The sequence below is a fragment of the Calliphora vicina genome, chromosome 5 (assembly GCF_958450345.1).
Source record: "Calliphora vicina chromosome 5, idCalVici1.1, whole genome shotgun sequence".
Lineage (NCBI taxonomy): Eukaryota > Metazoa > Arthropoda > Insecta > Diptera > Calliphoridae > Calliphora > Calliphora vicina.
The window spans coordinates 77892935-77915932 of NC_088784.1; positions in this window are offsets into that span (position 1 = coordinate 77892935).

Consider the following 22998-nt stretch of genomic DNA (forward strand, 5'->3'; position numbering starts at 1 on the left):
CAGTCAAAAAAGTTTAAGACCTAGAGTAGTATGCATTACTCCATGAAGATTGTTGTCATACTCGACAAGATCTTACAACATCATTGGGAGTTACTCAAGCAGCAATTTCAAGAAATTTGCTAGCAGGATTCATCAAAAATCATGGAAATTGGGTACCATACGAATTGAAGCCCTGAAAGACGATTTTGCATGTCCCAAATGATGCTTAAACGCTATTAAAGAACCATGCAAGAAATCATTAATTGTGATGAAAACTGGATCCATTACGATAACTCGAAGCGTAAGATATCGTTTGTGAAACCCGACCAACCAGCCGAATCGACACCAAAGCCAAATATCCATGGCGCTAAGGTAATACTCTGTATTTGGTGGGAGCAAAAGGTGGCGCACAATCAATCAACCTGTCGGAAGATGTTATAACCATAGAGAAATATACATAGAGCGGAAACTCTGCTGTCAAAGACCTAACTTAGTTGTCAAAAACCTAAGTGGTGAAAATGTATTAGTAAATAAAATAATGTGAAAACAAAAACAACACTCGTATGTGTGATTATTTTGAGTAAAATTTTGGTTTGAGTTTTTTCTAGTTTCCGCTCTTGTTGTTTCTCTATGGTTATAACAAAATGCATCGTACGTCAATCATATTTGACATTTGTGAACTAGTCATCTGCAGAATACAAACAATGGAGCGCCATACACCGTATGAACGTGGAATAATTGTGTAGATTTTTTTTACCATTAATCGATCGGTGGTGTTACCCAGCGTGAATTTCGTTGTCGCGACAACTGCAAAAACATTACGCCGCTTAGCTGCTCGACTCGAACAGACTGGAACCACAAGTAATCTTTCAGGGCATTGCCGCCTACGGACTAGTCGTTCTGTAGAGAATATCGCGGCTGTGGCTGCTGATGTTGCTGAGAATGAAGGTAAACATCAACCAGACGAGTGCCACGCAATTAGGCGTCAGCAGACGGATCCTTTAGTGAGAGACTTACATGTGTTTCCATACTAAATGCAAACAGTGCATAAGTTAATGCCTGCTGACCGTCAGTCATGTGTGAATTACAGTAGTGCCGCATTTTCGTTTAAGCGGTTGCTTCAATAAGCTAAATCTTCGTTTCTGGGACACTCAAAAACCACGTGTGACGCACGAAAAGCCGTTACATCTACTCAAAGCTTGGACCGTATTTTTTGAGGATGCCATCGGCAATGCGGTTACTGTTACTGGCTCCATTGTTTTACAAAAGTTATAACATCTTCCGACAGCGTGATTAATTTTGCGTATTATGAGCTGATGAAATCTGACCATACCATCACATGGAACCTGCACCGAACGCAACTGATTCGTTTGAAGCGATCATTGGCCGAAAAACGCCCAGAATATGCGGCCAGACTTGATACCGTAATATTCCATCATGATAACACTCGGCCACATGTTCCAACCCATGTTAAAAACTATTTACAATGAAGTGGTTGGGAAGTTTTGTCTCACCCGCCTTATAATCCAGACCTAGCCCCGTCCGAATACTATTTGTTTCGATCGATGCAGAATGCTCTCTCTATGAAACGCTTCACTTTTGAACAGAGTATCCAATATTGTCCTCAAAAGATAAGCAGTTGTTTTGGCACGGAATCCATATGTTTCCAGAAAGAAAGAATATACTTATTTTAGTTTTCTATTGATTCTTTATTTTGTTTCTTTTATATTGTGAAGAACTTTTGATAAACAATAATCTTAAAAAAACTCTCCAGTGTCCAATAACTTTTGTACTTCACTATACAGGATGTGTTAGGTAGAAACTCCTTTAATTATTTTACACTCCATTTCAATCACAAATGTGAGGTTAAACACTTTAAGTATACAATTTGATAACAACATTGATTCTTCATTGAGATAAGACTCGACACCAGATTTATAATTTCCTTTTTGGGAAATTTATCTACGTAATTCTGGTCACCTTAATGTGACATTAATGACTTTTATGTGACATAAAAGAAGACACAAGTAAAATAAAAACATTTACATTTGAGTAACTTTTTGAACACACACGTTGTCAATTGCAAACAAAATGTAATTGGGAATCAGCCGTCAACTCTGTGACTCTATACTATGTACATACATAGGTCGTAGAGAGCAACAATTGTTGACCATTATTATGCTCCTGTTGTAAATCAACAAATACAAGTACTTGTACGATTTATTCTTTTTTTTTTGGGGGGGGAGTGATATACCAGATTCGAACGTTTTTTATAAAAAAAAACAATTGCCATAACAATAACATCCTGTATTATTGACCAAGTTTATATACATTTTTGTGTTTTTATTTTTGTTTTATTGTTTCAGGTAGTAAAATGAAAATGAAATAAATATAAAAATAAAGTGACTCTGAGCCATTAACTGATTTATTTGTTTTTCTTTGTTATTGGCCGGAATGTTTGGCTGTTTGGTTGGTTGCTTTATTCCCATTTTTTTTCTTCTTGTTTGCTTAACAATAAAAGACCTAAAAGAAAATAACCAATTTATTGTTAAAAGCATTAAATATTCTTAAAATACTAAAGTTCAGCTTAAGGCAAATGCTTTACAGAATATGAAATTTATTTAAAAAAAAAAAACATTTATAAAAAAACAGGAATAAAATAAACCTGTATTAAATTGACCAGAACAAATGATTTTAAAATAAATACAAACAATATGAATTGGCCAAAAATATGTTGGGTAAGACTTGTGGTGTTGGTATTTTAAAAGGACAACCAGGGAAAATTTCTTCTTTAATCTTTTCTCTGAATTTTTGCACACTGAATTATAATATTGCGCTCTATTCGGAAAACCCTGCAATACGTTTTAGAGACCTTGTTTTGTTTTTCAAACAACTAATTAGGGATTAATAAAGAAACTATCAAATCTATTTTATGAAAAATTTCCTGGAAAATTCAATATTAAATATTGTTATATCATACAATCCAAAGTAGGAGCCCATTATTACTGATGCCAGTTACATGGGTACAGTGGAAAATTATGCTAGATTTTTATTAAAAACTCTAAAGTCAGCTAGGGTTTATTTAAGAATACAAGTGGCCATGAAGAGATGTAATGATGCAGTCACAATTACTTTGTATGTTGCTTTAAAAAGAACTTAACTGTTGGTCTTGGCGCTTTCTATGTCTCGTGTACTCGTCATGCGAATTTGATTTTGTTTTAATTTCGTGAGAAAATTGTCGTTTTATTTAAATACATATTTTAATATTTATATTTAAGACATTAAAAAAACATACTCCGTGAGAACATTTTTATGGCGGCTAGTTGAAATCATGTATTAGTCAAATGTGTGACGAATTCCATAGAATTATCTACAAAAGTTGAAGAAAAATTAATTCAGAAATTTACCTAGAGTAAAGGTAACCACAGAATTGGTCTCGGTATGAAACAGAGCTTTAATTTTAATATGTCGATTTTCTAGGAGGGGGTAAATTTACAACTCTTAGGTACTCTGTGACAGATCACCGAATTAACTCTAAAGAACTTGCTCTGTTTTGAATAATTTATTTAATACTGATTACAAACTTTAATTAAAGAGGGGAGGGAAACAAACATTTTCGACAAGGCATCAAAACTTACCCATTCCAAATTTCATCTTTATGGTCATACAAAATATAAAGTTGCCCCAAATCCTCTCTTTTAGACCAAAAAATTTTAATGAGTGGGACCGTGACTTAAAAATACGGAATTTTTGTTAAATTTTTGGCTTTTATTTTGAAACATTTTTATTGGCCATTGTTAGCTATAACCTTTTTCCATCTTTCTGGCAACATATGGATTTGAGGCCAAGAACGAATCAAGCCTATATCGGATACTCTGTATGTAACGTGGATAAGTATCTACCTAATATATTTAATAATGAAACCATATAAATTAAAATTAAATTACCACCTAGTAATTCTCATTTAGTTTATAATAATTTGTATACAAGTAACGAAAGTTTACATACTGAAGGCGCGAGACAGAATTTGCCAACCACTTTGATATTAATTTATCAAAGTAGACTGACATAAATCGTTCAACCCATTTTTTCTTTTTCGGGACATGAACATAGTTCGAGTACCGATAATACATTTTAACAGCGACTTCGGTCGACTGTTCAATACAGAAGCTTCGGCCAACTGTTCAAGACAAAGGCTTCGGCCCACTGTTCAAGACAGAGACTTGTTTCGATTGTTCAATACAGAGACTTGGTCGTCTGTACAATATAGGGGCTTCGATCGACAGTTCAAGACAGAGGCTTCGGTCGACTCTTTAAGAAAGAGACTTCGATCGACTGTTCAATACAGGGGCTTCGGCCGACTGTTCAAGACAGAGGCTTCGGTCGACTCTTTAAGACAGAGACTTCGATCGACTGTTCAATACAGGGGCTTCGGCCAACTGTTCAAGACAGAGGCTTCGGTCGACTCTTTAAGACAGAGACTTCGATCGACTGTTCAATACAGGGGCTTCGGCCGACTGTTCAAGACAGAGGCTTCGGTCGACTCTTTAAGACAGAGACTTCGATCGACTGTTCAATACAGGGGCTTCGGCCGACTGTTCAAGACAGAGGCTTCGGTCGACTCTTTAAGACAGAGACTTCGATCGACTGTTCAATACAGGGGCTTCGGCCGACTGTTCATGACAGAGGCTTCGGAGACTGTTTAAGACAGAGACTTCGGTCGACTGTTCAATACAGGGGCTTCGGTTCACTGTTCAAAACTGAGGCTTCGGCCAACTATTCAATACAGGAGCTTTGGCAAACTGTCCCCCTAGTTAAGTGCATTTACGTGTATTATAGACTAAGTATCGTTTTAGTTATCATCCGATCCTGTACCAACGAAAACATCACCAGAACCGTCTACATCCGAAAGTGGAACCATCACCAGAAACCCGTTGTTACCGCTTGTGACAAACTGCTCAGTTAGTGAGTCGTATCAATACATCGTACCACCGACGACTATTGAAATCCCGAAGTATCCGAAATACACATCACCAGAACCGTCTACATCCAAATGTAGAATCATCACAAGAAATACGAAAACATTCGTATTAAACAATAAAGAAAGATATTATCGACCCCAGAAAGGGTAAATCAATTGTGTTATCACTTAAGGTTTGTGGATCCGTAAGTCTACCATGGACTCGACTGAACTACCCCAGCAGACGACAAAACCACGTTATATGTTTCAAAGTGAAGGGTATCCCAGAGAGAGCGTTCTGCATATATCAAAGCAAATATTAGTCGGACCCAGCGCGATTTGGACTATAAATCAGGTCAAGGAAAACTTCTCAACCACTTCATTCTAAATAGTTTTTAATAGGTATTGCAACATGTGACCAAGTGTTGTGATGTTGGAATATTACGGTTTCATTTCTGTGCGTTTTTTTAAACGAACGCGTCAAAAGAACCAGTTGCGTTCGGTACAGGTAGCCTGTGATGGTCTAGTCAGATTTCAGGTGCTCATAATAGATAGGACCCTTTTGCGCCCACATAATACAGATAATTACCTTAGCGCAATGGATATTTTAATTTGTAGTCGATTTCGGGCTTCACATACGATCTCTTACGCTTCGGGTTATCTTAATGGATCCATTTTTCATTGCAAGTAATAATTCGGTGCAAAAATGATTTTCTTTTATAACGTTCAAACATCATTTCGAAAATCACCACATCTTAACCTCAAAGACCATCTCTCGCACGTTGAAACTGATGAAACACATTCACCATAAGCTTTTTAAGTAAAACAAAACTTTCGACATTTTCGAATATCCTTCTCCTTTGAAATATTTTGATATTCCCTTATAATCACATCTGATAAAGCTTTCATCGTGCTATAATTTTGACCACTCGCCAGATCACTTCAAAACAAAAATCGCATTAGATTGTAACCACTCGATTAAAACGGCAGAGGTGTGTTTGGGATCATTGTCATGTTGGAATCCCCAAACAGACGCAGATCCATGAGGGTGAAATAGGAATTCCTCCCCCCAAAACCGAAAAGGTTTCATATAAAAAAGTTAAAATAAGCCAAACTTGCTTGTCTCTTTCCCTTTTGCCGTCTTGCAAATGTTCTTCCATTACTGCCCTTAAATGGAATTTGGATTCATCCGAAAAGAGAACAGTATTCCATTTCTGTCTCGATCAGTTTAAATGTGGTAACAGTTCAAAAATGTATCATAAATAGGTATTTTCTTCTATCCACCATTTAAATTTTCATAAATCTTGAATCTAGCCATATTAAAAAAACTTGTTTTGCCAAAAAATTACAAAAAGAAATTTCAAAATAAAGAAAGTACAAGAAAAACATTTCTATAAAACTATTTTTTATTATGTTATTAACAAATTTGATCAATGGAGTGTCCAGTATTGGGCAATATTTTTTTTATTGAAATTTCCAAATATGACAGATTTACATGCACATACAGTAAATATCTAATTTAAAACGTGATCATAGCTAAATCTTCCAACGATCCACTGTATCAACATGATGCCAGCAATGTTTTGCTATTGTTTGAATTTATTTTGTTGCATATCAATAGCGTATACTGCGTGCAACGTCATGTGTATACAAGAACAAGTATTTTATATGATTTTGTGTTTGAGTTCAAAAAAAAATCATTTCAAGTTGTTTTTCATTCCTTCAGTTTTCAGTATTTACAATATTTTTAGTTTTTTTTTTGTGACATTTTAATGCTTTAATGGCCAGAGAGACATCTGTAAGTTATTTCATATGATTATAAAGAATTTCTTCATCAAAATATTTATGAAGACGCAGTAGACATTAGACAGAATGTCGCAACATCAAAAAAGCATTTCATGACGTCAAACTTGTAGCATGGTCGGTCGGTCGTCGTCATAATCATCATCATCATCATTGTTGTTGACGATGTCGATGTTGTTGTCAGTCATAAGCTGGAAGATATGAAATCTGTTGTGTTATTGTTGTAAGTTTTTCATTGTCATCAGCAGTCGTATTTGTACTATGTTTGTATTGTATAATATGGGCAAGAAATTGTCTCATCTAAGGTAATCAGCTTTCTGAATTTGTCGGGAATGTGCAACATATTGTTGGAGTTAACATGTGGTTAGTAGTAGCAGTAGTAGTGAACTGTAATTAAAGGAGATTTAAAGGAAGGACTAGTTGTGTGGAAGAGTATCTAAGTTGTCACTTTTCATCAGTGCAATTACTTAATAAAGACTTAAAATAATGTTGGAAGAAAATACAAATGAATGAATGAATGAATGAATGAATGGAAGAGATCATTCAAATTTAAAGATTTGCGCTAGGAATTCTTCATTTATATTATTGATCATTAAGAAGCATCTGCTACTAAATTCATTTTCATTTAATATTATCGTATATTATGTGAAGACATGAAGCTTTATATCAAACAATTGAAAGGCCAAACAATTTCGTTGACCCAAACTTTTTAAATATAACGGCTCTTAACTGAAAGGGAAACACTGCTCCTGTCAACAGGCATCTGTCTGTTGAAATTGGAAAAGAGTGAATTTCGCCTACTCATTAATCAATTTCAATTGTAAGCCAGTAGTTTACTGAATTTTGTTGTTGCCGTACAAGCACGGAAGATGCAGAACGTGCTGGACGCCCAGTTAAGTTTTTCACACCCGAAACAATTCAAGATATGGTGTTGGCCGATCGGAAATTGAAAGTGCGAGAGATTATGGAAGCCATAGGCATCTCACATGCCTCAGTGGTTTCAATTTTGAATGATCACTTGGGTATGAAAAAGCTTTCCGCAAGATGGCTGCCGCGTGTTTGCCCACAATCGGCAAAAATACATGAATTAGGCTACAAAATGCCCCCTTTTCTGTCCTATTCTCCGGATTTAGCCCCGAGTAACTATTTCTTGTTTTCAAACATGAAGAAATGTCGAAAAGAGGTTTGAGTTCAATGATGAAATCATCTCACAAAAAAACCTACTTTGATGACCTCGACAAATCTTATTTTTTGAAAGGGATAAAAAAAATTTGGGAAACGTTGGATGGTTGTGTGCTGTTGCAGAATCTCAAAGCCACGAAGTGGGGCAACTCGGGTATATGAAAATTTTAAAATGATGGCAACGATCCGATTTCAAATTTTAGTATTGGGTGTACGACGGTTTTCAACGATTTTTATTTTTAATAACTTTTATGTCTGTCCTTGCTTCGAAAGTGTCGAATTTTGAGCCAACAAAGCGTCATATGCGGAAGGTTCTCCTTTACTTCTTTAATTTGGAAAAAAAGTATCGCTGAAGCACATGGATTGTTCACAGAAGCTTATGGTGAATGTGTTTCATATGTTTCAATGTGCGAGAAATGGTTTGTGCGGTTTAGAAGTTGCGATTTTGATATGGAAGACATAGATCGTCTCCCAGGCCAGCCACCAAAAAAAATTTGAAAACCGAGAATTGGATGCATGAAGATTGTTGTCAAACTCAACAAGAGCTCGCAAAATCATTGGGAGCTACTCAATCGGCAATTTCAAAACGTTTGCGAGCAGCAGGATTCTTTCAAAAGCAGGGAAATTGTATACCATACGAATTGAAGACGAGAGACCTTGAAAGACGATTTTGCATGTCCGAAATGCTACTTGAACGCTATAAAAGAAAATAATTTTACACCGAATTTACTTGCGATGAAAATTGGATCAATTATGAAAACCCGAAGCGTAAGAGCTCATATGTGAAGACCGGCCGACCAGCCGAATCGATACCAAAGCCAAATGTCCATGTCGCTAATGTAATGCTCTGTATTTGATGGGAGCAAATGAATCTTCTTAAATCTGACCAGACTATCACAGGAAACCTGCACCGAACGCAACTGATTCGTTTGAAGCGAGCATACCCCGAGAATATGTGGCCAGATTTTTTATTACATTACAAAAATTTTAATTTTCCAAAAAATCATCTAAAACTTAGTTTTTTCTTAATTTTTAAAAAGATCTTTTGGATTTTTTTATTATTATTATTAAATTAACACTTTGATATATAATTTGAATATCTTATCTTTTCCACTGAAATTCCACCACTGTGAGACATTTATCCTGCTCTTTGCGACATTCTATCAGCAATTTCCGTAGTATCTTCCAGGTATCATTACTTGAGCTTGGTATGCTATGGCTTTACCAGGTGTTAGTGGGTCTTCTTGTATCGCCTTGTGAATCCGTTCCAGAACTCAAACTTTTTCAAGTACATATATTTATGGGGATTTCCAAACATTTTTCAATGTTCCAAATGCTTGGGTTACCCTCCTGATAAGGAGCCAATTGTTGCAGATATCAATCATGAACAATTGGCTCGAAATACCCGAGTATTCGAAGGATTGGATGTCTACTAGCTCTCTATTGTTTATTCTTAAAGAGAGTGGTTGGCAATATCAACATGGCTGGCGTTTCTGCAGCTTTTCCCACAGGTACTCAATTGTGGTGATTTCCACAAAATTGTCAGTGCTTTTATGCTAAACAGAGTGTTGGTGTTTATATATATGGGGTTGGTTCACGTCAAGTGAACCAACTTTTGAAATTGATGTCAGAGAGTTCTTGACCGATCTTGTTGAAAAATTGTGTATAGGGCCCCAATAAAACATTTCAACATCCCTCTATTTTGTGCTAACGCCTACACTTCTCCCCAACTCTTGCCACTGCTATTTACTTCGACCTAAATCTGCCTCTTGCTGGTTCCAGTCTATAGCAGTTCTAGTGATGTCGTTAGGCTGCATCCTCTTCTTCTGTTCCCTTGCGGGTTCCAGTCTATAGCAGTTCTAGTGATGTCGTTAGGCTACCTTCTAAAGGTGTGGCCGATCCAACGCCATTTTCGTCTCCTTATTTCCATCGATAGGATTGTTTGGCCTGTTTTTTCCCAGAGCGTGTGATTAGATATGGTTCGTCACCAGAATACATGTAGGGTGCCCCGATAGACCAGTCGATAGTGGCTGGACTATTATTATGAGGGTTGTGGGTTAGATTCCCGTCAGAGACTCTGGGTGCAAAAACGCTTCGCAATTTGTGTTTGTTTTTCACAAATACTTGCATTTTTCGTATATTCAAGTTTCGCAGCATTACATAACAACCTCGATTTTTTACCTATATCTGGATTACTAAGTCATTAATATAGACAATATGGATATCTAATGATAGATTTTTCAAAGACATTTGCAACGCCTTATAATTTTTTTTATTTTCAACAAAAAATATTTTGAAAACAAAAAATTTTTTTTAAAATTAAAAAAAAAAATTAAAATTTAAAAAAAAAAATTTTAAATATAAAAAATTTAAAAAAAACAAAATTTTAAATAACAATTCGAACAAATTTTTTTTTCCAAAAAATGAAAAAACAACTTTGGAAAAAAAATTTTGTTTACTTAAAAATATTTAAAATTTGTATTTTGAAGTATAATTTGATGAAGGGTATATAAGATTTAAGGCGTATTTGGTATTGAAATATTGACGGATCACAAGCATTCATCAAATGTAACTAGATGACATATAAATGAAGATTACAGACTTGGTTTCTAAGCTCATTGAAAGACTTAAACAAATTGGAAAAGAAGTTAACGTAATTCATTCAGCTAAACGAGAACAATGTTATCCCTTAACCCAAATACACAGAAAAATTATATTTCAATTCAAACATTTATCCCATATTGAACTGGTTTCAATTATTTCATAATTAAATCAAGTATGCATTTGCTCAAAAACAAAATTTCTTGATATTTTCTATTGAATTTTGAGTTTTGAATTTGATTATTTTGACAATTGAATATACAATTTTCGTTATTGGTGGAATTTCAAATACAAAAATTATTGAATAGATAATTTCCGTAATTGAAGCAAAAAATAACAAAAATGTGTTTTCAATTACGAAAATTATCTATTCAATAATATTTGTATTTGAAATTCCACCAATAACGAAAATTGTATATTCAATTGTCAAAATAATCAAATTCAAAACTCAAAATTTAATAGAAAATATCAAGAAATTTTGTTTTTGAGCAAATGAATACTTGATTTAATTATGAAATAATTGAAACCAGTTCAATATGTGACAAATAATTGAATTGAAACGGTTTAAGAAATAGTTTTTTCTGTGTAAGGTATATTCTCTCCATATTTTGACCTGATTTATAATTTTCGGGTGCCATACGTTTGACAGTTCATATGTATCTTCAATACAGTCATCGTTATGACCATATAGAAATGCATTTAATTTTTTTTTGTTTAGTTCTTTGTTGCATTTAAGCCGCATTCAAAGTTTATTGTCAGTATAATCTTTTAACAATTGTTTGACTGCCGCTGCTGCGGCCTCATACATACAATGACTCTTCGTGGTTCCTCATTCCCTGCAACATACCACAAAACAATTGTTGAATGACAAAAGAATTGTGCATTTTCTAAACAAGATTTTCTTCTTTTTTATGATGATGAACAATTTAATTGGGTTTATATAGTATGTTCTTCACAATAAAATGTCCAATGTCAGCTGAAATTTCGAAGAAGAAAAAAATAAAGAAAACTAATTTCAAACGTATGGCTCAAGTATTGTAATATTCTCGAAATCAAAATATGATTTCAATAAAACTTCTTTGAGTCATAGTTAAATATGAAAATTAAATTTGTTATTCTATTGATTTTGAAAAATATTCAATAAATTAAAAACCATGAAGTATGAACATTTTTATTAAACCACAAGTAGTAGTAAGACTACCCTGATTTCCTGGAAATTTATTGGAAAATTAAAAGAAAATTTCATTATAATATTTGTATGAGTTTGAAAAAGAACAAAACAAAACAATAATAAAAGTGCTTGTGTTGTAGTCGTACTTAATCTCATAATTGAGGTTTACTTCTTGTATGGAATGAAGAAATTCGTTATGCACCCCTGGCGTACATGCAACTGAAAATGAATCGGCAGTACATACATGCATTTCTGTGTCTTGTTCGAACTTGTTTCCTTAAAGGAATTTAACAGACTTAAAAGTATTGAAAGTATAAAAAAATAAAACCAAAAACAATAGCAAACTGCAGGAAGAAAATTGTATACTTATTGTGTCTTTTATTCGTATACATAAGTAGTAATAACACCCTCAGGTGAGCACACTTGCTCCAAATACTTTACAGTTCTACATTTTTGTTTTTCTTTTTTCAAGAATATTCTACTTGTTTTTGTTGATTTTAAAAGAGAAAATATGGGAGTATAAGGGGCGTCCATGAACAATTGTGAACACCCTACAATTTACCGGTTTGAATTATGGTCTTGACATGAGAATTATAGCAAAACTTGGATTGATCTTAGTTCTCTTGAGAATGATTACATTATTAAACCTAACAAAGGTTGACATATTCGCAAAATAATAACGGGATGCTTAGAAACTTCAAATATTCTACTTATTCGACAGCGATTCCTACCTACACTCTATGCAGATTTAAAGGAATGAATAGAAACTTCAAATATTCTAAATGGTGCTATGAAATTCAATTATGGGGCACGGCCTCAGCTTCTAATATTGATATTGATATAATATTGAAAAAAAAAAAAAAATATATTCTAAATAATATTCGCAAAATAAATTAGTTTAGGTTGCTGGATTCGCTAAATTCTTAATCACTTCATTTTTAAAATTTTGAAAATATTCTCAAAAAAAAATAATTCAGTGCCCAAAAATGTTCTTTTGCGATATTAATCCTAGAAACATAGGCTCTTCAGATATACGCCAAATAGAAAACGAAGTAAATTTGTGTGTTTTTGTTAGCTGGGATATTGTTGAAGCTACATCTGTCGAATTGGCTGTTATTAATTCAGGTTGTCTTGCTAAATCCCCAGAGTTCGTTTTTTATCAAAAAATCATCTTCAATGGAGAGGACCATTTCTGAATGATTGGGTACGTCAAAAAACAAAATTGAGATCCAAAAGCGGCCAATGCATGTCACCCCAATTCGTTTTTTTTATCAAAAAATCATCTTCAATGAAGAGGACCATTTCTGAATGATTGGGTACGTCAACAAACAAAATTGAGATCCAAGAGCGGCCAATGCATGTCACTGTTTGGTGTGAATTTGGACTGGCGGTGTCATCGATCCATATTTACTTCAGAACGACGTTGATCACGCCATCTTCGTCAACGGCGAGCGCTATAGGTTGATGACTACCAACTTTCATTGGCATTAATTGGATGGTATGGGCACCAACGACATCTGTTTTCAATAGGACGGCGCTACGTGTCACAACTTCATCTTTTTACGTATTAGAGACCAACCATTTTCAGTCAGTATGTCTTTATAAACTTTTTCTTCTGTCTCGTCTCTAGTTTTGCCAATGCATTCCAATCCATATCGGAATGAATTGAGTATTCAACGACACTCCAACGAACATACATTTTGCTATAAGTCATGGAACAAATTTTCAATAATACGCTTGTAATCGTTACTCTCTCTATTACCTCGTTACTCTCATTATTACAAAAGTTTTTTCAAACAGTAGTGCTAATACTGGAATCCAATGCAAGAACATTACAGCTGTCACGAAAAATTAACTTCAATAAATAAAACTAAAAGGGATATATCATCATCACTATGTTTCTTACTTCGATTGGACCAGCTCTCAAGGAATTACCCATACCCATACTCATGCAATGCATTGTTGTGGAACAAGACAAATAGGTTATGGGAGAAACGATAGAGTGAGTAGTGTTTGCTGACTTTAGATTTGAATTTTTCTATATTGAAATTGACAGGAAAGACGTCTGCAGGAATTTCTATTTCACATGCGGTTCGACTAAAGAACGAATTTTCGTGTATTGCTTAAAAAGTCGAACACATTATATTGTAGTATCGATGAATAGTAATAAATAATTCACATCTCGACGACGCTCCCGTGAATTAATAGATTTGGATAACCTACTGTCACCGATCCCTCCATCGGGAATGGCTTGAGCAATGCCCGAAAATGAGATTTATGGTTTTGTTCAAGAAATCATTCCATGACCTACAGATTCCGGATAGTGGAAAGTTCCGTATATATGTGGAACAGCTGCCTGCAGTCGCGGACAATCAGCGCTTCCAAGTGAAGAATATCAGAGGGTAGCGCCGGACTCCTAACAAGTTCTGAGTGCCAACGATACTTGGAACGTCAAGGCAAGTGGTTGGCGCCTTCAAATAACCAATAGCTAATAACTACCAGCTACTGTCCCTCATGGAAGCGGGCTCCGGATCTTAGAACAAGCGGCTCGCTATATATAACACCCAGGATCGGGTGCACAAGCTCAATCAGCTACTTATCTTAACCAACTGATTACCGAAACCTCACTAAATGAGAGACCCTATGCTCTTTATCGGAACTAAAGGAATTAAGTAATATATATAATGTCACCGACAACCATCTTCGCTCTCTCAACTAAACTGTCGAGTAACTCCATGAAGTGAAACGTTTCCTACAACCTTTTAAAAAATCGGGGCACTTTCGACACTTGAAAAATGTATTTATTCCAGCGGACACACTGAATTCTCTCACGGTCAACCATACGAATTGACACCAGAGCCAAATATCCATGGCAAAAGGGTAATGTTTTGTATTTGGTGGGACCAAAAGGGTCCTATCTTTTATGAGCTGCTGAAATCCGGCCAGACCATCACATGAAGAGAGCATTGGCTGAAAAACGCCCAGAATATGTGGCCAGACATGAAACCGTAATATTCATCCGACACATATTGCTTCACCAGCTTTATAGTCGAAACAGAATACTCTTTCTGGGATACGCTTCACTTTGGAACAGAGTATCCGATATTGGCTTGATTCGTTCTTGGTCTCAAAAGATGAGCAGTTCCTTTGGCTCGGAATCAATACGTTTCCAGAAAGATGGAAAAACGCCATAGCTAACAATGGCCAATACTTTCAATAAATTTATTTTGTACAAATGTTTCAAAAAAAGCTAAAAATCAAAAAAAAAAATCCCGCATTTTTAAGTCATACATCCAATACAAAAGCAAAATACAGGGTTGTAACGGAGCCTTGCAGTACCCCTGATTCAACTTGAACTCTGCTGAAGTGGTCTCACCTATAACAACTCCTATAGTGCGATACCTGATAAAGCTCTATACAAATCGAGAGAAGTTATCACCAACAGCAAAAGCAATAAGTTTCGATATAAGTGCATCATGCCAGACTCTATTCAACACCAATAGCCAGAGTCGGCACTTTACTTTCTCCGAAACGATGCATGTAAAGACACCATCTTTCCGAAGCGATTGCTAAGTAAATTGTTGGACTCCAATTGTCCAAATATCCATCGAAGTCATCGGCAATATTATCCTACATCTGAGCGTGTTCTTCAAATTCAAACTGAGAATAATATGAAAATATTAGGAACTTTCACTACCTCTCATTCTAACAACAAAACTATACAGTTGGAGTTTCTCCGGATACTTGGATTCATTGGATCGTAGTTCGTACATGGCAGCCCTGAGCGACATTCATAGAGGCGTCATCTATTCTGAGGTTGTGTAATGCCGCATCAAAGTCATACTTGGGGAACTCCTATAGTAAACACCGTGAGGATTCTGCGGCGGAAAACATAGTATGATAGGCTTAAACCGTAAAGGCGGAAACATTAAGCATAGGGTATCTCCCGATACTTGGATTCATTGGATCGTAATTCATACATGGCGGTTTTGAACGAGATTCATGAATTCCTCGGATGTTATCCCTCATCAAAGTCACACTTGGTGGATTCCCATTGCAGACACCGTGAAGAATCTGCCGCGGAAAACATGGAACAATATATTTAATGATGCACGAATAATCGCCCAAAGCGGTATAATGAATAAGCTTCAATATTTTGAAGTCCAAGTGGCCTAATCGCCGAAAAAGTTACTTCACTTAATACAGCTTTTCTATGTAGGGAAGGGGTTTATCCTCTGAGTATAACAAAAATCGGCTTTTATGTATAGCAGGCCTTCGCTTTATGTTCATAATGTTACAAACTGCACAAAGAAAGTACCATAACATGTTGCTGAGTACTATTATACACATTTAGAAATTGTTTTGCTACCGCTGACGCTTCATTTAAAATACAATGGGTGTTGGAGATCAATAGTTCTTTAAAATAAAAAAAGAAAACCAAAAAAAGTAGGAGTACCAACTGTTAAACTTATAAATAAAAGATCAATGGTTTAATGCATGAAATGTGTTACAAATTTTCTTTATTTTTCTTCAATATATTTTTTTATTTTTTGCTTTTCTTACTTCTCGCCTCAGTTAACCAATTTATTTATTGTATATAGTCAAACATGTAGTATTTCTGCAGTCGAGTAACAACATCATCATCAGTGAATCGTTGCCATATGTTGAACAGTGAGACAATTAACACTGATCCAGCCCTTTTTACTTCCATAAGTAAGTATCATAATATCATAAATATAGAATGCAATTATTTCTTAATTGGGAATTTCAAGTAATTTATTTTATTTATACGCTTGACTGACGTTGCACTCAAAATGTGTTGTGGTGTTTTATCATGTGGAAATCAATTGCGGGGCTTGAGCTCGCTGCTCTTTGTTTGCTTCCGTTTATATTGTGTTTTTTTGTTAAAGGTAATTAATGAAAACATGAGTATGATATTTATTTCTGGATTGTGAAGGAAGATAGATTTGCAATGATTGGCTTTTTAAAGTGATAAGAATATACTTTTTAATAACATGGTTTTTTAATGCATGTGAGATGGTAAATGAAAAATAAAATTATTTTTAAGTTTTGCAAATTAATTAGCTGAAAATCGTACGCTTTTTTGGAAAAAATGCGATAGATTGACACGTTTCACTTAAAAAGATTACAACAACTTCCTAAAATTGACAAAATGGCAAACTATCAACTTAAGTTGATAGCAAGGACGGTTGCGTCCACGTCTTCTGAATCAGAGTCCAGAACAGCGTCCACGTCCTCCACTTCTCCCAGACCACGGAAGAGATCTCCAACCATACCGGAGTTTTATTGGGTCTCCATTTCGTCTTCCTTGTTAGAGGGGTTGTCAATCTCGATTTTTGCGCAGTCCATATCCTGCGGAGCTTCTGGTTTAACAATAGAAGTTTCGGGGTCGATCTTGTCGTCAAAACGATAGTTGCGCAGCCTAATACTATCGAATCCGTAGTATATTCAGCTTTGCCTCTCCCACAGTGGCGCCAATGATTCCTTATTTAGGAATCATTGCTCCTTCAGGAGGGGAAACATTGACCACTTTCCAGTTGTGGGTCGGTAGGTCAGGATTCCCGTTCTGAATGTACGCAAATATCATGTGGTTCCGCCGGAATGAGTGCGACTGATCTCGATCTGCGAGGTATCTCAATTACCGGGTTCACGTTCAGTTTCGCGCCAGGCCACAATTTTCTTAGCGATGCGAATACAAGTTTTAGCAATAAATCTGAGCGCTCATTAGTACACGCTAGCAGTTTTGCATGGCCTTGATACCAGCCAGCATCATCGTTTTGCGGGGATGGACCGGGATTATCCATGAGGATCTATCAGTATAACCCCAGCATACCCTGACGGATCATCAACCATTTATTCTGGGAGCAAGCCCCGTCTTCTACACTCCTGTCGTTAATGGCTCTTACCAGTGGATTGCGAGCAACCTCACTGTATGGGCTTCATACCACACGAGCATCGTGCATCGGACGTTTAGTCTTCGGCTGTTGAAGCAGTTCCTCCTCCGAGCGTTGCCGTTTACTCCCATCAGATGCGGCTTGGCCCGCTACATCTGTGCTGGTGGGAGGATCGAAAATGTCCAGCTCAGCCAGCCGAGCCTTAGCCCAGCTTAGTATCGACAATTCGTCATCTTGGATCCATGTCGATCGATAAGGCGACACGCCTTTGTACCAAAGCCCTCCTTGATAGTTCTTTGCGAGTTGCGGCATTCAGTGTTACCGTAATGGTTGGAGGTGCTAGGCTTGAAGTCCAAGGCTACCTCGCTGTTTTTGATCAAGCTGTCACCTGAAGGTTTGACAGTTGATTGTTTGCAGTCAGTCGGCCAGCTTCGGTTTCCCTGCTGACCTCTTGCCGTTAGCATAAGCTTAGCCCCATGGATATTTGGCTTTGGTGTCGATTGCGATCACTTACGCTTCGGGTTCGTAATGGTGCAAAAACTTATTTACTTTCATAGCGTTCATGCAGCTTTTCGGACATGCAAAATCGTCTTTCAAGGTCACTTGGCTTCAATTCGGATGGTACCCAATTTATCTGCTCGCAAATGTTTTGAATTTGCTGCTTGAGTAGCTCCTGTTGAGCTTGACAACAATCTTCATGGAGTAATGCCTCGAATTCATGGTATTTAAACTTGTTTGGCTGATCTGGGCGATCTTTGTCTTCCATGTTAAAATCACCACTTCGGAACCGCACAAACCATCTTTCGCAAATTGAAAACGATGGAACAGCGGAACTTTTTTTTCAAATTAAAGAAGTATAGCAAAACTTACCTAATATGACGCTTTGTCGGCACGAAATTCTTAAAGTTCAAATAGCAGATACTGCGAAGTTAGGAGAGCTATTGACCTAATTATTTTTATACCCTTCACCTCGGTATAACGCCATAAAGTATATACATTCTGGATCGCTATAGACAGCGGAGTCGATATAGCCAAGGTTCTCTTGAATAAGGCGGTTCTTAAACCAATATGATCGTATGGCATCAAGCTATGGGGAAAAGCCTCTACTTCTAATACCGAAAATATATAAAGAAGACAGTCAACACTCTTAGGAATAATAACAGGTGCTCCTTGATATGTTAGAAATTGTATCATCCATAGGAATCTCAATGTGAGGAGATCAAATCCTCTACTTCGAGCTACAATAAAAAAATTACTGGATCATTCAAATCCCCTTGGAAGGGAACTTTGGAAAGTGATATTCAATCAGACCAACATATTGCAACAGTTCAAAATTCATGTAGCGTACACAAAGCAAGCCCACCACATGACTCTACTCAACATTTTATTGTAACTTGTTGATTAATAACAAAATTGCATTTTGAAAATTGAGCTTGAAAATACTTGGTAATTTTTACTATTTTTCATTGTTGCTCTATAATCAAAAACACCCACAGAGTGGCGTAAATTATTTAGCAAAAACTTGATAAAATTCTCAAGACAAATATTGCAAATGTGTAGTATTAAAAGTTACTTTGTTTTCAATCTACTCGTATATGTACTTGCAACAAGGGGTAACTACGAGCAACACAAAAAGGCATCTTGACAAGGTTTCTATTAAGTTTATTTTCAGTATAAAAATGTAAGAGTTGCTGTTGCAAGCATAAGTGTGCATGTGAGTGTGTTTGTGTGTAACTTTATACCAAAAACCTACCATCAATATCAAGTCAGTAACATCCTACTTGGAGTAGTAACAACAATATAATCAATTAAGTCTTAATTTTCTTGTCTTCTTCAACATGCCACACGATGGCAGGCAGGCAGCATGCACATGCAGGCACATGCACGCAACCAAATTTCATAGTACTATATGGGTGTGCAAAAGGAGCGTCAGTTCAACAGCAATGGCAACAATGACAACAACGAAAACAACAACAACAATACATTGAAACTACAAATTATCACATTGTGCTAAGAAAAGTTTTAAATTGTGCCTTTGACAGTTAAAACCGATATACATTTGTACTCTGTACATTGCAACATACTTGTACTCTGGTATTCTGCAACAGTGGCAACTGTTGGCTGCACATATCTACAAAATAGGCACTCATAGAAAGTTGCATTTGTTAAAAGCCGAAAAAAGTGGTTAAAGTTCAAAAAGAAAAAAAAGAAGGAAACTTCAATGAATATGAGAAAACCACAAACTCGTACTAAAAATTACACACCATAGACAATAACCAACTACTTGAACTTCTACTTTTCAAAAACCTGTGAACATTGACAATTTCACAAAAGATATAAATATATAACCATTAACTTTAGAAATATCTATTGTAGTTACTTAATTACAGCAGGTAATTATTATTAGGGAAGTGCTTGCACTTGGTATAAAACTGAAACATTGGAAATTTGAGTCAAATCGAATAATGTGAATAATCTAACACATTCCAAAATTTACGATTTTACACCGATATTGAAAGGCTTAGCGTCAGATCTGCAAAATAATGTTTAATTTTTAAGTGAATTTTTGAATCATTCATCCAATGCATTGTAATTATATCCTCCATCATGAGTGGTAAGAGCAGGCGCGGATCCAGGGAATGAAAATAGGAAATTTCCCCCCAAAAACGAATAGTTTTAATGTAAACAGGTAAGAGAGATATCGAGCCCTTAGCGCCAAATTATCGTAAGCGACAAAACACAAATTTTACATGAGAAGGTATTTTTGATTATTTTGAAATTTATACAGAGAATTAAAAATGTTATGATGCGATATAATATAATTTCGTTCAAGCTATTTGTATATTTTTCAAAAATATTTATAACTTTTGACAATTAAAAATTCATGGAATACTTTATAGAAAAATATGACAACAAATGTTTTTTATTGAATTTTTGCATAGATAAAAATTTTTCGAATTGAAATTAAATTTTTATTTATAAATATTTTTTAATGAAATTTCACAGTTATGTAGATTTTTCTATTTAAAATGGAAAAATAAAAATGAATTTTGAAATTTATTATCTGCAATCCCACAATTCCCAAAAAAGTGTTGAAAAATTCCAAAAATGGTAATTTTTAGTTTTTTGGCTATAATATCCATACCAGGGTTGGGCTTATAGGGACCCTTTACAAAATAATTAGAAACATATTGAGCCACCTATAAGCGGTTATTATATTTTGATATCGGATACGCGATTTGAGAATTTTTGCCCTAAAACTTTATTTTACATAAAAAATAGGTGTTTTTTGAAAGGACCTGGTCCCCTCGGTAACAACAATTTTGAAATTGGTTTTCCGTTAAAATATTTTATGAGAACTTAGCTTTCAGAAAGTATAAATTCCTTATACATCCTCTTAGAAACTTTTTGCGATAACTTAAAAAGAAAAAAGTTATTTTTTCCCAAAAAAAATGCAAATAACTTTGGACTTAGTCATTATTTTTAAACAATTCTTTTTCTATTTGACACATACATATGTTGTTAGTCCAATAAAGGAAAACTGGAGGAAATCGGGAAATATTTGGATACGCTGTTATCAAAAATCTTGAGTAGGGTGGGTAAAAATGATGAAAATTTAATTTTCAAATGCGAATATCTCCTAAGCTATAATAGATAATTGATAGCTACGACGAAGTTTTTTGTTTCTTGTGCTCGATGAAAAGATTCTATATGTGTAATTGAAATCGGAACTCAAACCAAGAAATAATATCGTTTTAAAAATGTAACATACCCGAGGTGTCCTACTTTGAGGGCCCTTGGTCGCGCCCCTGGTGGGCTCATGAGTCCACGTTCAAAACTTAAACTCGACAACACTTCTTCTTTGCGCATGTGAAATTTCAATCAAACCGATCTAACCATTTAGAAGTTACAGATTAATTTCCCTATTTTTTTCTATACCACAGTGTGTCCCTTACGATAAAATTTGTTTACTGTAAAATGTAAACATTGACTTACGATAAAATCTTACCCCCTATATTTTTGATGTTATTACAAATTTTGATATTCTGAGAACGCTCAGTCGGTCCATAAAATTTTAATTTCTGCAATAAAACAAAAATTTTAAAAATGTCGCTTACGATAATTTGGCGCAAGGGCTCGATATATTCGGTGTTGCCGAATCTTATATACCCTTCACCAAATTATACTATAAAATACAAAATTTAAATATTATTAGGAAAACAAAATTTAGGAATTTTTTTCAAAATTTATTTTCAATATTTTTAATTTTTTTTTTTTTTTTCAATTTGTCTCGATGGCTTAATCGACTCCGCTATCTATAAGGATCCAGAATATATATACTTTATAGGGTCGGAAAAGTATATTGTGGAAGTTACAAAAGGAATGACAAACTTATATATGTATATGTACCCTTATTCTCACGAAGGTGAAGGATATAACAAATTCGGACTAAAAAATCTTTTCCCCAATTTTGACCAAACTTACTATAGCCTAATATACGTCGTTGCAAAGGTCTTTGAAATATCTATCATTAGATATCCATATTGTCTATATTAATAACTTAGTAATCCAGATATAGATAAAAAATCTAGGTTGTCCCGGTTTTTTCCATATATCTCAGCTATTTGTGGTCCGATTTTCTCGATTTTAAATAGCAGCCGAGCCGGAAGAATTCCCGATATATTGATGTATCAATTATGTTTGTAAGTTATTTGGGGGCTACGGAAAGTTGATTTCAACATACAGACGGACATGACTATATCGACTTCGCTATCTATAACGGTCCATTTATTTATCCAATTTTCTATCTATATGCCGCCAATTGTTCAGCATTGCAACTTTCGGGTCTTCTACCGAATTATAGTGACGGTTTTCGGCATCAAATTTCCGAACAAGCAAACCCCACATGTGTTCCATAACATTAAGATCTGGTGAATGTAGCGGTCATACAATTACAAACACTCCATGGTACTCAAACCTAAGGCTTGGTCAATCTACTAACATGTATTGCAGCGTTGTCCTGCTGGATCATGAATTCTTGTTCGCCAGCTTCAGCCAGATGTGTCTACAAATGATTTGAGAGCACTCTCCTGGTACTCCAAACTATCCATTCTAGTAGATGGAAACGCTACTAGAAACGCACCCCTAACCATTAGGGAACCACCACCGAAATACATATATATTTGAGAATAAGAAGGATTAATTTCTAAAATCTACCAGTAGTCTCTGAAACCATTTGGACCATAAAGATTAAAATTTTCAAAACAAAAAGATTATAAATAAAAACGTTTCATCTCTTTTTTCAATTTCGAAAGATAGGAGCTTTAATTAATCTTTTTTACAGATTTCGGTCCTCCCTATTGTGCCAAATTGACAGACATTTTGTT